The sequence below is a fragment of the Haemaphysalis longicornis genome, unplaced genomic scaffold (genome assembly GCF_048455015.1).
Source record: "Haemaphysalis longicornis isolate Haplotype H1 unplaced genomic scaffold, Haemaphysalis longicornis Haplotype H1 scaffold_9, whole genome shotgun sequence".
Lineage (NCBI taxonomy): Eukaryota > Metazoa > Arthropoda > Arachnida > Ixodida > Ixodidae > Haemaphysalis > Haemaphysalis longicornis.
Window position 1 is genome coordinate 15,795,517 of NW_027526460.1, and position 14,990 is coordinate 15,810,506.

General features: G+C 47.0%; 1 long non-coding RNA gene across 5 annotated transcripts in view; it reads left to right on the plus strand.

The window, feature by feature from the left end:
* The window catches only part of LOC144153074 (uncharacterized), a 621,787-nt gene that overhangs the window by 377,556 nt on the left and 229,241 nt on the right, over positions 1–14,990 (plus strand). The gene's annotated exons all lie outside the window — the stretch shown is intronic.

Below are 14,990 nucleotides of genomic sequence, written 5' to 3' on the forward strand. Positions count from 1 at the left end.
TTCTTGAAGTTTGCTTCCGTAGTGCTTTCTACGGCTTCTTTCCGCTCATAATTACTGTCGTGCCTGGCTTAAGCGTAACCACAGTATTAAAAGCCTGTTATAATACGTGAGAGGCGTAGGCTTTCATCTGTGAAAGTGCATGCGGTGCGTATTCTGAAACCACGGTGACGAGGCGCGAATGTCAATAGTTTCCTTTACGCTAAATCCTTTATTTAACCCTTTAATTTACCCTGGCCAAAGTTTGATCAGCTGCCTACCTGTTCTTCTTGAAGAGTGCAGAGATCGTCGTCCGTGCAAAACATTTACTTTGCATAATAATTTTAGGTAGCATGCAGGCGTGTTTCGGTGGGTTTTATAAAAAGGTAGAAACGGTGGGTAGGTAAGTACATCCTACATCTAGGTCACAACCGCTTTATTGCATCTGTCACACTTTCGCCCGGCCCAGCCCTTTCACCCCCACCCTTAAGTTCAACGCCCCTGTGGACAGGAACCAGCGATTCGAACGAAAACGGCACGCTTTTGAAGCCAGTAAACACAATGCCGCATTTGCACGAGTCTAACGCAACCCAGAATATAACGCGCAGGTAACTTTACGTAGGGAAAATTTGAAACAAATAATTTCACTCTGATTGAATTGCGAAGTTGTAAAAGACATGACACTACGCACCTAGCCGAAGACAGTTTATTTCGCGCTCGTAGCCATGTCAGCCAAAAATGCTGTGCTTCGTATACTTGCTTATCCAGCTCCTGTCGGCATCAAAACTGTAGCGGTGAACATTGAAAGTGTTTACGATGTCAACTGTCTTCACCTTCATTATTTTACACATGACAGCCCGTTGTTTCATTCACTGCTAGTTAGTTATTAATTCCACCTGGGAGTCACCAAGTTCTCGAAAACGTTCGGGTTGAGGCCCGGTGAAGCCTGGCATAAAAAGTTGGCTCTGTTGTGTTTACGTCAATCCCTCACTCATGTCTCCGAGACGCCCAGTAGGCATCATGCTGCTCGGTTCCCCTCGCTGTCAGCAAGTACATTTACCCTGGGCTCAATGAACGCTTCATAGTGGCACCTCGTCCGGTCTATAATAACTAAAATGAGGTGTTCATTGAAGCAACAGAAATATGTGTAAAAGCTGGCAAAAGCATGCCCATAGAAGAATGGGTGCAGAAAATTTATTGACTTGGTGTTGACGGATTTTTTCGGAATGATCTAGTTGAATTTTCGGAGAACTTCATGTCCGTAGTGATGCTGCTGGTTACTTTGAAGCCGATTTCAGTTTCGACAGCCATTGTCACGCGCCTACAAATTGCAAGAGCGTAATTAACGAGAGAAAGTGCGCGTTCCAATCGTGCAAATACGGTATTTCAATAAATCCGGCTGCTGGGAAAGTGTGTCTGTGGCAGAAACTCAGCGCTGTTCCTTCCCGTGAAGACGGAAGTCCGGCGAAGCTGGCGATCTGCTGGGTCTGCTATGTTGCGGTTTAGCTATACTGAGGGTTTGCTATGCTGGATTACAAATACAGTGTCGTGATCCCTACGTCGCAGCTTAAGGACACACGCGTTTTGTGGCTAGAAACAGTGATGTCTATACTGCCCCGCACAAGTGCCCGTCGATGAGCCCGCGGCGTTGCGCAGTGTTAGGTGGGAGACAGACGCCTCGTGTGATGAGGAGTCTACAAGACTCGGGAAAAGGGTGGCGCGGTGCAGAGGAGTATCAAGCAGGGCTGTAAGCCTACGCTCTCCGTAGATTACCACGCTTCATCGTGACACACGCTATGTGGGAAAGCCGGATTACACATACCAAGCGAATACCCATGCCACCCGTACACGAAAAATGACATTAAGTGCTTAATGCCTTAAGTTCTAACACCATTATTTCCCTGCTACACGAAAAAATCTAGTGCCATTCGCTCTAATGTTATTTTTGGTTTAAAGAGTTCTGCACAACTCATTCGCCTTCACTAACTCCTTAAATTTGCCTGCTCTGCAACGTGATGAGCACCAAATGAAACCAACAAAACTCTAAGCACCAGAGTGTCGACGCGGAAACATAGCTGAACATCGAAATAAGACAATTTTCTGTGCACACTTATTGGCGAAGTTCTCAAGAAGACGAAATTCACTAAAACAGTGGCAAAAGTCAAGACATCGTGTTACTCGTCGTTTGAAATTTTTCGGATTTGGCTACCGCTTGCAGGCGACGGCAGCTGCTGAAGGCACTTTTAGAAATGGTTAACACCATTTTATAGAAAACACTATGTCTTATAATGTTTTCTTTTACAAAAAAAACATTTTTAACCCGTGTACGACGTTTTTCTCTACGTTAACAACTTCCAAAATACGAGTGCATTTCCGTTTTTCGTCATTATCACTATCATGTCTAACACATTAATTGCCTTTGCGTTTTCACCGGTAGACCGGCCCGCCCAAATAATGTGATTATTTTTTTGTGGGTACACGCAGCTTTCTTTTATTTACCATAAATTTGTGCACAGTTGCTGAGCTAAAAGATGCAATAGCAGCTTGACGAGGCCCAGCAAACCGTTACATGGCAATAACGGCCTACAGCATCAAAGCTCTACGCGGTTTCGTAACATAACAGAACATGATACACATACATCCAATATACGAAATTTGCAAACAACAAAACTGTAAATCTGATTAAACCGTCTTTCAATTAAACGGCAGGTTACATACATTGGTAGGCAAGATTTGCTTTTGGATGTAAATTATACAAAATCAATCCCAAACAGCAGAACATTACAGACAAGGAATAAAAACTAAGCAGCACAAACATTTACAAATTGCAGAGAGCGAAAAACGAAAACAAAGGTCTGCGACTTTCATGATAACTACAAATTTGTCTACAAGGTCACAAAATATTTTCGTGATCCCCGAAAATTAGTTTTCCCTGTGCTTATTATAGCTGTTTAGAAGGGAGGGGAGATTGTGTTGTAGCGACTTTAATTTATAATTGGTTAGGAAATGTGGGATGAACCAAGAATCAGAAATGCGGGTGCTAGCCAAGTTTTCGCTTTGTCGCAAAGAAGCCAGGCGAGTAATATAGTCTCTGTATTGGGGGGGGGGGGGGGGGGAAGAAAATGAAAAGGAGCGCATAATTCGATATTGATACACGTGGCATGGGAAATAAATTTTTTCTGTTGGGCACAGGTTAGGCACGTTGGTGATTAAACGGATGATCTTTTTTTGCAGCCGTAATACTTCCATGATGTTTGTTTTCGTCGTGGAAGCCCCAATTAAACTACAATAATTGATATGCGATGCAAAAAGCACGTAGTATATGTTCAGTTTCACCCTTCTTGGGAGCAGCGCACGACAGCGAGACAGTGCTCCAGTCGTGGCAGAAAGATATTTACATATGCTGTCTACATGACCATCCCAACTAAGGTGAGCAGAAAAAATGACGCCAAAATTTTTATGGTGAGACACTAAGTCAATTTTGCTACCTGCGTATACATGCGAGTGTTGAAATTTACTTGGTTTATTTATTGCTCTGAAAATAATTGCTTTTGTTTCCGCTGTATTAACTTTTATTCTATTTAAATGCGACCATATTTGGAGCTTCCCTAGCACGTCATTACATTTAGCAATTAAATTATTTTCGTCTTTGTCAGAAAGTAATATGGCGCTGTCATTCGCATACATGATAAATTTAGCTGTTGTATCTACCTGAACAATATCATTAATATAGGCATTAAAGAGCACTGATCCCAATACGCTCCCTTGAGGCACACCGGTTGTTATTGGTAAAAACAATGATCGAAAGGGACCTATGCATACACACTGATTCCTATTGCTTAATTATAATTCGGTATCTTAAGCCCTTTAACACCGAATGTCATTTTTCGTGTACGTGTGGCACGGGTATTACACCTATCCCCAAAGTGGGGCTTACCTTTCAGCACAACTGCATTGCTAAGAAGATAATTATTATGTGCAGTATACATTAGCCGTCGTATTGCCACGCAGCCAAAGACGACGCAGCTGTCTTGAAGATAAAGCAAGTTGATTGGAGCGAACTTGTGCTCCCCTAACAACTCAAAGAATACACAGGCGGCGAAACAGCAATCAACAAAGTGACGTGCACAGACTGTGTCGGTGAATCGAATACCGCGGCGTCTGCTCTGCGGGCATTCATCTTTCGGCGCAAGTGTTTTTCGAACTGTTGAATTACACCCAGAGCACCGAAGATCAAACAAGATTATCCTAGGATTGTGACGTCAGTTCAAAACACTCTCCCTATCAATGGAGATATCACATGCGGCATAAAATTAAAGAATGGAACACGCCTCACTTGTCCCACAGATAACACAGCCCAGCGCAGCTGAGCGGCAAAAATAAAACATAAATAAACAAACCCAGTGGATGGTTCGCGGCATTACCCCCCCCCTCAAACAGTAATCGCCCCGATGCAAAAGTAAAACGACAGTCCGAACAAATAAAAAATCAAAGCCGTTCCACTAAATATGAAAGCTGTCGGAAGTGCAGAGAAGTGATTCGCCATAATGGGCTGCAGCGCCGTTATCCGCTCACTGCTGCCACCCAATGCATTTCCAATTTACCGCCTTCACAGTGCTCGCGCGCCCCCTGCCTGAAACTGCGCCAGCGGGAGTCTGTTCTTTTTGTGCTTGCTTTAATTTTGGTATGCTGGCGCTGTTTTGCGTCATTTTGAACGCGTAATTTTTTTCTTGCGCGGCTGGAGCCTTTCTGCGTCTTCTCGAACGCTCCATTTTTTTCTTGCGCGTATGGAGCCTTTCTGCAGCATTTCGAACGGGACATTTTTTTCTTGCGCGGCTGGAGCCTTCCTGCAGCATTTCGAACGCGACATTCTTTTCTTGCGCGCCTGGAGCCTTTTTTCGCTATTTCGAACTCGCCATTTTTTCCTTGCGCGGCCGCTTTTTTCGCCCACTATCGTAAAAACCATCCCAAGAAGCGTTCCTAGGTAAATGAACGCGGGGGCTCCGGTTATATACGCAGATTTTGCCTGAAATGTACCTGAAGTTTTCTTTGCGTAAAACAATGGGGAGATGCATGACAAGCGCCACCGGTTCACGAGGTTCGAAGGGTTATGACTATTTAAACCGCGTGGATTTCGAAGCCTCAGCGTGACTCCATGACCCCGGTACAGAATGCTCTACTTGGGTCGGTTATCCCGATGCGCCGCCTTATTCCGGCAGTCGCATCGACCGTTAGTGAACTAAGACGACAAGGCGAGCCCATAAAGTGCTCTGCAATTAAAAGCACCGGGGCACTCGTTTTTCGCCTAGCGCTAGAGACGTTCGTGCTTCCAAGACAAGAGGCTTTTACAGTAAAGCTGTGTACCTCTACCCCTTAAAGGTTTCATTTTCCTTGGCAGAAACGCCAAGGCCCCAAGAATACATTTATACACTACATGCTTAGCCCCTCCGCAGGTTTAACGTTAGTGGAGATGGCACGGGATATTTGCGATCACGAGCAAGGCTGATTTTGGTTGACTTAGCGAGTGAGGCAAAAGCATCACAAATGCTTATCGCCGCGCATAGAACAACACTACATTGTCACGAAGCCACAGACGACGCAGTTCTCTTCGAGGAAAACACGTTTATTGGAGCGAACTTGTGCTCCCCTAACACCTCAAAGAATACAGAGGCGATGAGGCAGCAGTCAACAAAGTGACGTACGCATGCGAGCTACGGCGAGTCGAATACCCCGGCGTCTCCTCTGCAGGCTTCTTATCTTTCGGCGCGCGTGGTTCTCTAACCGTCGATTCACATCTAGAACATCGTAGATCCAAAAAGATTATTCTGGGCTGTTCACGTTAGATGGGAATGCTCTCCCTATCAGAACAGATTACACATGTGGCACAGAAAGAAAGAATGGAACACGCGCTTCCCTTGTAACAGAGATAACACAGACCGGCGCAGCCGGGCGGTAAAAGCAAAACACAAATAAACCCAATGCATGGTTCGCGGCAATATAGTTAGGGTGGCAAATTTTTAATACACACAAGGAGGCAATGTGTAAGAGGACTTCTGCTTTCAAATTTTCCTTATCTACCTTTCTCAATTGTTGTAGTGTTGTACATTTTTTTAATGTTCATTTGACTCTGTCATTTTGGTACTGACAAAACTGGGCTTGATACGACTAACGCGCTTCAGATTATATTTTTCTTGTGTTTTGTTTTGTTTTGTTTTGAGGCTCAGAATACAATTCACTTCTGTAAATGGACAGCACAGGGCAAGATTGGCATGATTTCCTTCTAAGAAGAATGGCAAATCAAGTTGCGATACCCAAATGCTCCTTAATATTATTTCAATGTCTCCAAACGCATTCTTTACCGAAATTGGTTTCTGCTTAGTTGCGGCGGTGGACGTCCACCTGTTTTCGGCTTGAGCCACGAGTATGTATGAAAATTTTCGAGAAGCCGTTGTAGTTATCAACCACCTTTTCTTCTCCTTTTTTCAAGAGAGGGAGAAGTTTGGCTACTAAGTTCTATCGGTACTTACTTTAAGTGTTTTTTTTTTTGTATACCTTCAGGACGACTGATGTGCCTGTCCGTGCCTTTCTGAAAAGTTATCCGCTGTATCGTAATTTTTTTCGGTTTCCTCCGACCATATCTCTTGGTCCTTCATTTGCTACAAGTAGTACTATATTCCGGAGTTAATGACCGACTTATAGTTTCGGAAAAAAACAAATGACATCCAAGTACACAGAGTTGGCCATTCAATTTCTGGCGGCATTCGTAAGTTGATATCTCATTTTTCAAATATCATCCTGCGTCACAAACGCTCAGCATTGCTGTTATTTCCGTGCCGACTGTTATACTAAAGGATCAGTCGAAAATTAACGATAAGCGGGTAATTCCTTATGGAGGCACGTAGCTTCGGTAGGCACTCCTCCGCAAGACAACTCGTAATTTGCTTTATGCTCTCATCTTTCTTATTTATCCTCTCCAGAAATATTCCAGATACTTCAAAACACTGGTAAGTGCTTGCTTACTCACAACTTCCCCATCCCGAAAACAGCAATAATTTGCTCCCGTGGAAGCGGAATTCTGCCTTACAGAATCCACCCTCGCAAGATGTGAAATGGACCGGCACTTGCGTATAACGAAAGACAAACAAAAGAACATGCTTTAAGCTTAAATCCCATAGATTGATAATTCTGGAGAAATCCTGAAAAAACTGAAGGAAGTATTTAAAGCCCACAATCCGTTTGTCGGCTAGTTCGTCACAAGCAGTTAACCTGACTTTTTTCTTGTGGTGTTTTTAATATTTCAGAGAAAGATTAGCTCCTGTGCACTTCAGAGTTCAACAAGCTTTGCGTGAAAATATTTGACACCTTAGTTTTTTCTAAGCGTTACCATGATTAGGGGAAAACGTTTTCTGGGAAATCGTATACTTTACAACGGTACAAGCTTCCAGGAAGGATGTCGGTTCTTTCAAAGGTGGGGGAAGAGACTTAAGAACGCGTTTTCCTGCTTCGAGCCTGACGATAGCCATTACGCTAGAAGCCATTGGAAGCCACTACGCTAGAAAAGTTATTAGTTATTAACTTTGGTTATTAACGCCGGCAGTTCCATTTACTTTCCCACCATTACGTTCTTTCAGTCACTAAAGCCTACATTCACTTAATTTCACCTTAATTCACTTAAAAGCCTACATTCACTTAAGCCTTAATACACTTAATTTATTAAGGCTATGTTAAAAACTGCTCGAAGGGGACTTTTTTTAAGGGAACACCGACACAAGGCACTCTTTCTCAGTTCTCTTTCTGTAATACCTGAGAGAACGTCTCTCTTCAACCGTAAGAAATCCAGTCTTATTTGCCTCGTCGGGACCATTAGTGTAATTGATAACTCGCCTAATAGTATCTATGAGCGGACGATACAATTGTTTGCTAGAACAGTTCTTAAGGGAAGTCACGGGAACAGCCTTGAATAATAAATTCAAAGTATTCATCACTACAGATTTAATTGTCGAGGCGTTTTTACCAGAAGAGGGGTGTAAACGTTAATGCGCTGTGGTGTATGAATAAGAAAATGGTTTGGCAGATTACGCTCACGTTAAATGTTACCACGATCCCGGCGCACGGACAGTAATAAATAGTCTAAAGCCTCCACATGGTGCAGGAGTGTTTGCAGTTGATCCAATACCAGAAGCAGCAGACACATTTGGGCATTCAGCTACCCGAAGTTTCTGTGTGGTTTGACAAGAGAGAGAAAGACAATAACATTTTTAGTTTCGAGCTCAATGTTGCAGGATAGGGAGGGCACCGGTGCGGTGGGAGGGGCGTCCGCTAGTCCGGGATGCCCTGGCCCTTACTGGCTGCTCGCGCCCTCATTATCAGCATGCGCTGAGTCGAAAGGTCCGAGCTGGACAGCCAACGATGCAAATTTCTCTTTTGCGGCAAAGGGCATGCGATTGCTTCTATGCATTCGCCAAAACTGCTACTTGAAAGCCGTCTACAGCAAGCACATAAATACAAACGATGAAATGGGGATAATTACAGCCTAAGCAAGTAAATCGGCATTTTACCACGGCCAAAAGATCTGTCCTTCTCCTCCTCGTCCTCTTCCTGCTCTTCCTCCTCTACCTCCTCCTCCTCCTCCTCCTCCTCCCCAGCATCATCATCATCATCATCATTCCTTTCACATATGTGTATTTTCCTTCTCCTCTCCGTTGCAACGATTATGAGCGATGGCCAATCACCCTTGTTGGGCCTGTACAATAATTTATACTTACCGTTGGGTGGCCCGCATGTAGCACCTCATGCTCAACAAGTAAAAATACCACGGCTAAAAGAGAATAAATATTCAAGTGTATGGCTTAAAGGAGCCATGAAGAGAAAACAAAAGTTTGTTTTATTCGAAAGATTAGGTGTTTCATAGTACCCCAAGCGCTTTCCCGGAAGCAAATGATGCTTTATTCACTGAGAAATAAGGCAATTTAAGCCAAAATTTTAAATCTCCCGCTAAAATTGAACATTCCGTGACGTGTACAATGGCGTCATAGCGCCGGTCCATGAAACAGATACTTAGTATGTCGACTCCATATAGCACCCACACGCGGGAGTCGATCGAGACGGCGGCCATTTTAAAAATACTAGTAAAACCTAGTGCACCCGCAGCCCTAGTAATGGAATCGCCTGATCCGGAGAACAAAACTCTCGCCGAGGAGCTCGGGCTTGCATTTAACAACCTCACACCACAAAAACGCTCAATGCTTCTAAGTGCACGAGCGGCAAGAGTTGTGGGATACGCGGTGGACGGGAAAGCGACCATTCCGCGATAGCCACAACAGACGAACGCCCAGCCGTCGGCACCGCTGCCTCGTCAGCCCCGTCGCGACGGACGAATATAGACTGGTACGTATGTGCCGTATTTTGATTACGGTTAATAATAGTTCAACTTCAGTAGCAGTATCACTTATGCCAGTTGGCCGGTGTCGTGTATGGAAAGCCGTTCGCGCGAGCTCTCTGCTTCGACCAGAAAGATACGAGCGTCAATGCGCGGTGTTTACGGCATTTGTTTCCCCAAGGTCAGAGCGATTTGACGAAGTCGGCGACGAGCGCCAGCATGTCCCAGGAGTGAGCTAACGTAAGGGTCCCTGCCGTAACTGAACAAACTGAAGTTTTCAGTGGTTGTAAACTGGAAACGAGCTCGTAACGACAGCAGCAAGCCAACACCATTCGAAACTTACGCGACGACTGGCACTATCTCGTCGCTTCTTGCTGTTCCTTACTCCCCTCGTTTCTATTTTTACCTTTGCTGGTTGGCGATATGACGGCCAACCTCCTGTGAAGGGATTACGATACGAAGCAAGGTCGCGGCTGTGCGTGCTGGAACGGTTCGTTGGCCCCGAAGAGCCTCGAACCCGAAAATTCGTCTGCGCGACGGCGAGATGTCGAGCTCGGCCGCGGCGCTAGTTTCGTACGCATTGGCGCACACGCTTGCGAGTTCGTTCGGACCTTCAACCGTTTACTCCACCGTTCTTTGTCATAAAAAGAATGTGCAGTATGTTTCACGGGCATTTAGCTCGCTATGCAAGCTGTAAGCCCTGCCTAACATGCGTTTGCTTTTGCCGGCCTCCGCCAATCGCAGAGCTTAGCCCATGTGACGGCATAGGTTCTGTTGCGGAAAATGAGCTGGTGGGTCGCATGGTCATTTCCTTTTTTCCTAATTATGTAGCTTATTTGAGCGAAGTTTGCGTTATAAGTGGTGTCGCTATGGTTCTAACGAGGCAATCTTTCGAATGAACCAAACTTGTGTTTTCTCTTCATGGCTCCTTTTTAAAGACGGCGCAGATTACACGCATGCGCATGAGGCACACCTCAAAACCAAAAGAAGACAGAACGCGGATAGGGCACTCTGAGGCTACAAGTACGATGTGGTAAGGGGAGTCTGGAAGAAGGTCATGGTACCAGGATTGACTTTTTGAAAATTCGGTTCTGTGCTTGAAATCAGAGACCCAAGCGGGCTTGTAGGTAAATCAGACGGCGGTAGCCAGGATGGCCCTAGGGGCCCATAACAAAACTACGAACGAAGCGGTACAGAGAAATATGGGCTGGTCGTCCTGTGAGGCAAGAGAGGCGCAGAGCGAGATAAAGTTTGATGAGAGACTACGTTACATGGAGGAGGAAAAATGGGCGAAAGAGTGTTTAAGTACCTGTATAAAAGGAGCATGGACACGCGCTGGAGACGGAGCACAATGGTACTTAAACTCTGTAAGGTAAAGCGGGGTGTACACACGTGTTAAAAAGCACGTAAAGTCAGCAGAGACGACGGATTGGTCACATAGGATGGAGGCAAAAAAATCCCTGGAGATTTATTTTTTATTAGAAAGTTTGCCCTGCGGCATAATAGATGTAGGCGTTTACAGAAACACGAACAAGTTAGTTTCGTGTACAGAATTCAGGAGTTGTCGGTGACACGGTCCATGCATCCAGCGTTGCAGGTCAGGAGGGCGGCCAGGGTGGCGACCGGTTGCACGAAGGTGCCGCAGGCGAACTTGATGCAATCCCGGGCAGGCCCAGAGCAGGTGCTGCACATTCACGTCCCCAATGGCAGTGGCGCAGAATGGACAGGTGGATCCGTATGGGCCGCGGTATTGCGATGGCCAGGAGGCAGCCACGGGTGGCGTAAGGGCCACCCCAATGCGTTGTCTCCGCAGCGCAACCTCCTCTCGGAGAGTTAAGTCATCAGGGAGGTTTGAACCACACGGTGGTATGAGTGCTCGTGTGGTGCGCCGGAGATCTTCCTTTTGTCGTTCCAGGTGCCCGCGAGCGTCTTCGGGGAAATGTAGTAGTGGCCGCACGACGGTATACTCGGGCGGCTAGCTGAGTCTGCCTTCGTATTGCCAGGCACAGATGAACAGGGAACCCATTCTATACGGATCCGCAGCACCGCGCTTCTTGCCAAGCGATCAATGGCATCTGAAAAGGATATCGATTGTGCCACGCGACGAAAGTCATGTATGGCTTGCGTTGAGTCAGTCCGGATGATTAGTCGGGAGTACGGCCCCGCCCTGACAAAAGGTAGTAACGAGACCAGACCGTCGTGTATTGCAGCTAATTCAGTAAGATATGCGGGTGGCAGTGGACTGGCGGCAGATGAACAGGTTTAGTCAACCTCCTGTAGCTGGGGACAAACCAGTGCGGTGTGTACCATGGCATTTTTACCGCCGGCATCTACATACGCAATGATTGCGTCGGTGTCTGTACAATGAAGACCAGAGACCTGTGCCGTAGCCTTGCGAGAGACTGGGCGACGGAAACGACCGATGGGTTTATTTTCTGTCAGCTGTACTCGCTGCCATGGAGGGAGGTCCTACTCTTTCACGTTTGTATCTGCTACAACAAAGCCCATGTAACGGGCTAGTGCAGCAGCTGCACCGATGTTAGAGAGCTTACAGGTGCGGGCAGAACGGCGTTGATGTACCAGCTCATCGGTAGTGTTGAGTTGGGCCTCGGCCTGCAGAGTTGGTACCGGGGTCATTCGGGGCAGACCAGTAACAGCCCGCATGGCATCTCGGTTGATGGCTTCTAGGCGATCCCAGTCCCTCATCGTGAGATGGTGAAATTGGGCCTGATACACGAGTCGGGGTTGTAAGACTGCACAAGGAGGCGAGCAATTCTAGTTCGCGACCTGCCAGCTTTCGTTGCTATTCGGCGTATCAGGTGGATTGTGCGTGCAGCACTCTCCTTTGCCCCCTTCACCCATGGAGCCGCAGATCCTGACGTCGAGACCAAGCACCCGTAGACTTAAAACTTCTTGTAGTGGTTGCTGATCAATAAACAACCGGACATGCCGGTTCCCAATTCGGCTGCGCCCGTTGTTATTAGCCACTGACGTATATGCCATTTTTTCTTTCGAAAGTTCAAGCCCTACCTTGGCGCACCAGGAGTTGATTGTGTTTAACACCGTTTGTAGAGCTCTTTCTTGTACATCGATGTTAGGGTGCACAGACCACACAGTAGTGTCATCGGCGTACATTATATACTTGGCGTCCGGAATTCCCGCCAACTGCCAGGCTAAGGGAAGCAAGGCGATATTAAATAATATTGGCGCCAACACTGAGCCCTCGGAACCCCCCTATACGAGGTGAACTGGCCTGTAGCTTTTTCGGCCAAGCGAAGAGAGAAGGTGCGGTTCCGAAAAAAATTTACAGCATATCCACGGGGTGAATGATGATGAGTGGGCGAAGCTCCTGAAGGGAAATCATCGGTAAAACCGTGACTCTTCAGTGAAAGTTCGCCCACTACATCTGTGTCCGAACGTAACGTCTAAAAAGTCTCGCTTAAACCGCGCGTCGGCACCTTGGGGCTGAGCTCGCCTGATGCGTTTTGCAGACGCCTCACGAGCTCTCACTGCATCGGGGTCTGCCTGCCGATACGCGCGCTTTCTCGCCGCTTCCCGTTCTCTGACGTTTTGGAGATCCTCTTCGCGCCGCAGCCGTGCCGCTTCGCGTCCGGCAGGGTCCTCGCGCCGTTGCCGTGACGCTTCGGCCTCCCGCTCTCGTACGGCAGGATCTTGGCGGCGGCGTCGCGCAGCTTCACGGAGCGCTTCTGCCTCGCGGGCTCGCACATCTGCAGCCTTATCCATCGGGCGACTCCGAGCGCGCGCCAACAGCGAACGGATTTTATTACAACGCTCCCCGCCATCTAGTAAACAATCCAAGAACTAAACTAGAGGTAGCCACGCCATCTAGTAAACAACCCAAGCGCACCTTTTCATCATATACAAGTACCGCCATCTAGTAAACAATCCAAGAACTAAACTAGAGGTAGCCATGCCATCTAGTAAACAATCCAAGAACTAAACTAGAGGTGGCTACATACATACGTCGAGGATGGACAGACCCACGCCTTAAGGAGCTTCGCCCCTAAAAACGCGTTCACAAACTTGCATACACGACTTGGAAATTTGAGCCGCTGAAGGATCATAACAATAGCTTCGCGGCTGACGTTGTCGTATACGCCTCGAGCTTCGCGATCGCTGCGCCGCCTGCCGCCGCTTCTCCGCGGCGTTGACGGGATTTGCGCTGCGTGGCTAATAGGAGCTCGTGCAGTGTTTTGGTTCTGTTTCTCTTCTTTTCGCCTTTCCGCGCCCTAAAAAAAACTTGTTATGGTGACGTCTATAGGCAAAGAGTACGTTTAGGTCATTTAAAAAGCAGCTACGTCTTCGTAGAGTACGCGATCGTCTGCAAGACCTACCCGGGGACGCGGTTCTGCGCGCTTCGTCGCCGCTCTTCCGGGCGTCGGCGACGGCAGCAGCATATCACCCATGTCACCTCCAGAACCTCAGGCACAAATGAATTCTACTGTCGCCTCGTTTAGACCTGACACTGGCACAATGAGAGGTTGTCTTCATTTTGCAGCGTGGACAACTAACGCGGCTTCGTTTCGAATATACGTCGCAGAAAAATGTGTTTCGGGGATGTGATTACCCAATCCCGGACAATAACTCATGCCTGTTGTAACAATATAAACCATGCGAAAATGTTAAGTAAATTCCAAGCCTGTGCGTCGTTAAATATGTGCCCACACACGCCATATAGCAAGAACCAAGGCAAGTTAATGCAACCACTGGAAAAAAACGCTGTGCAAGTGCGGAATTAAGAAACATAATAGCTCTAACAGAAAAAAAAAGTGCAGCTTCTGACATGCTAAAGACGTTCGTCGAAACTTAAGCCAGGTAGGGTTCACTAGGCCAACAACTATACGCGAAATGCACTGCTTTTTCGCGAGACATCGGTGGGGGGGAGAGGAGGGGGACGCTTTGTACAAATGAGGAGCGGAATCAAGCAATGAACGGTTTATAATCTCACACACAAATGTCGCGTTCACTTTCCTTTTGTTTTTCTGCTTCAACGAGGAGCTGATCGTACGGCGGACGCATTTTTGGAAGCTGTTCAACAATTAAGCGATGAAAGGCGTCGTTGGAAGAGTGTGGTATGTGATAAGGCCCTCTGATTTCACTTTCTGCTTTATTCTGGAGGCTCCCTGTGCCATATGACGATATTTCGAAGAAGCATTTAGTCGCGGACGCAGGTTATATTCTAAGCCCGTCTCCGCGCTGCTCGCAGAGGATATATGTAGCAGATGAATGTTTGCGGGCGCTCACCTCACGACAAGACGACTCTGTCGTGTGCTGATCCCCGAGTATAATTATGCATTGTCCATCGTACTTTTGTTGAATATTCCCGAAATTAACACAGACTGGCTTGTAAAAGGTTGTGATCAATATCTGAGGTATAATACCGGCAAACGTAACTGGCGTGCTGTCAGGTATGAGTGCTCTGCTGTAAGCGCACAAAACCGATTGAAATCGTAGTGTATAGCCGTAGCATGAACATCTGAGGAACCGGTGGGTACGGAGACACGGCGAGTAGTGTAACTACAATCGGCTCCATCATACGCCGGTTCCGCGACGCTGGCCTGTGGCACACACCTGCCCAGCGTCGCGGAACCGAATACACCACGCCATACAGACC